This window comes from Oncorhynchus gorbuscha, linkage group LG05 (genome assembly GCF_021184085.1).
Source record: "Oncorhynchus gorbuscha isolate QuinsamMale2020 ecotype Even-year linkage group LG05, OgorEven_v1.0, whole genome shotgun sequence".
Lineage (NCBI taxonomy): Eukaryota > Metazoa > Chordata > Actinopteri > Salmoniformes > Salmonidae > Oncorhynchus > Oncorhynchus gorbuscha.
Genome location: NC_060177.1, coordinates 63,897,497 through 63,900,191, shown reverse-complemented (window position 1 = coordinate 63,900,191; position 2,695 = coordinate 63,897,497). Strand labels below are relative to the sequence as shown.

Genomic DNA, 2,695 nt, shown 5'->3' with positions numbered 1-2,695 from the left:
CTGAAAGCGATAAGGAAAGAATGGAATGGTTAGGGAAAGGGTCTTACGTTTACAGTTTACTTACAACATGCAGGGGCTGGTCCTGGTCCTACAGCCCTTCACCTCCACTAATGAAAAGCCATTCAAAGTAAAGGAGTGAGCCCGGAGAACTAAAACAAACCCCAGACCTTCAGTGGGTAGTGACCCTGCCTTTTCTCTTCCAATCGCAACATGAGATAGAGAGTGTTCACTGAAAGCTTTCCTGACACATCCCACCCCTGCTTCTTCCCCCAGTTCATGAGTCAGAATCCCAGGAGAGATACTTTGATGATTAATAGACTTTAATCACATTACAAGACTCCAGAAGAGTGGGCCGAGAATGAAAGTACTGGGAAATACAACCCCTTGAAACCCACACACATTTCAATATTTATTCATGCAGCGATGCATATGCTACAGTACACTTAAGGGGGCATTTCTGATTTATTTGCAAATGTGCACGTTTGTTCTGTTCTATATAGAGGTTGGAATAAAATAATAGCTGCTGCTGGCCGATTATGGGCGTTGATGGGCTGTAGGCCATAACAGAAAATAAATAGAGGCCATTTCAGATAGGAAAATGAAGATCTTTCCTGGGTAGACGAGGGAGAAGACTGTTAACCACATGCTACTATAGGAGCTGTCTGAGGATGCATGCTGCTAGAGAAATGACAATATGTAGCCATTTTCAACTAATTAAATCTGATCAAAGGACATTTAATTCAGTCCAAATGTCTTCTCCACATGATGTGTGTGCCAGTGGCAGCAAAAGTTATATTAACAGAAGCTCTTTAGTTGGCTAACCGGAAGAGGAACCCGGTTTGAAAGGCCTCTGTGTGTTTATAGCAAACTCTGCCACCTAGACCACATCAGTGGGCTATGAGTATTAAGTTACCGGTGTATGTGGGGGTAAAGTGGATATTTTTCATTTGAAAAGTGGCTTGGTGAAAAAGCTATGGAATACATGTCAGTGATAATGCACACACGATCACTGTGTCCGGTCCGGCGTGAACATCCTTGTCATCCAGTCTCTACAATTATCCCAGTAAGTCTACATGGACCACATATGAAAAGAAGCCAAATTCAGACTATTATTTGTATGACCTCCGTGACTTATTTTTGAACAAACGTCCAAATACACACCCGTGGCCTCACCCTAGCCCCGATTGACTAAATATTGATATAGACAAAGAGCTACGCCGGCTCATCAGACCTCAACTCTGATTATTTCACTATCAATATTTCAATAACATACAGTACGTTGGAGAAAAAGTCATAGAAATTTGGCGTCCAATATGAGCCCATCTCTATCAATCTAGTCTATCAATGGGCTCAGGTGCAAAATAACTCAATCATTATGACAGTAGCGTGTGTCAAAAGAACATCATTTCTTTCAGTTTGTAAAAGTAGTACAGAACACCGTAACCAAGAACAACCACCGGGAATCCACACTCAGACAATGGCTCAATTATCCAGCATCTGTACAGGTGGACAGGCACATCCGATCACAGCAGAGCATTGCTTCCCATTCACAGCCGTTTTATGGAACTAGTGGTGTTCGAGCCTCAGAACAAAGAGAGGCATTGTGAGGGTGCTCTGGGAGCCATGCAGCATGTCCGGGGGAGAGAGGGGGAGTGGGAGTCCAGACTGCGCTTGCATGGCCAGATGAGGGGGGCTGGCCCGGACCCGAGGTCCACTGGGCTGCTGTGCTGTGCTGACTGACTGACCACCCAGTAGCGGCTGTACTAGAGGAGTGGCTGTGTACGCCAGCCCAGCTCTGGAGTCTGTCCCTCTGACCCAACCCCACTAATTCACACTGCTAGGGTTAGAGATGAGCTATCTGAGCATGTTCGAGTCATCAGCGCTCTACCTCCATCAGAGGGCCTTCATTACTGTTTGAAGCTGCTTCAGCAGTGAGTCAGTCTGTCTGCAAATGACTGAGTAGTACAGGCTTGCTCAAGTGTCCATAGAGGACAGCGCACTGAAACAGGGACAATGTAACAGTGGGAAGGCCCAAAATCTGTACCCATTAATTTTCATCCACAACCAGTCTCTATTAAATCCAAATCTTATAGGGAATGATTATGCTTGTATAATCATCATTCTAGGAAGAGATAATGACACAGTGATGTCCATTGTTAAATTACAGCGCTACTATGAAGGAGATAATCCTGATCAGCTAACAAGATTACCAGAGACCTAATGGCAGCTACCAAGTCCAGACAGACTACTTCCAGTGACACCATCTCCTGAGCAGTGAAGATTAGGCTCCGCTGCTGTTATACCCAGGAGGGCTCCATTCACTTAGTCTACTAGTAACAGTCATCACACACAAACCTACCCACCTGCTCTGCTATCATAGGAACACAGAGGAACGTACAGAACTCTGTGTCACAGAAGACATCACTTTGGATTGATCAAAGGACAGACATATCCTTTGAACCCCCTCTGGGCTTGCCTGGCAGTATCATTGACATGTCTGCTGAGTCTGATAGGCAGCTGTCTGTCTGCCAGTGTTTTTGGGGGCGGGGTGCCAGCCTGGCCTAGTGACGTGGCCACTTCTCAATCTGATTAGGCGTGTGTCAGTCTTTAACCATAAGAGGAAATGGCACGGCGGGGGGTGGGGGTAGGGTGCGGAGGGTGGGCGACTGTGGCGGGCACTCGACTCAGCTGCTGG

At 46.2% G+C, this 2,695-nt stretch overlaps 1 protein-coding gene across 1 annotated transcript in view; it reads right to left on the bottom strand.

Annotated features, from left to right (window-relative positions):
- bin3 (bridging integrator 3) overlaps positions 1 to 2,695 on the bottom strand; it is a 38,430-nt gene that overhangs the window by 1,218 nt on the left and 34,517 nt on the right. The gene's annotated exons all lie outside the window — the stretch shown is intronic.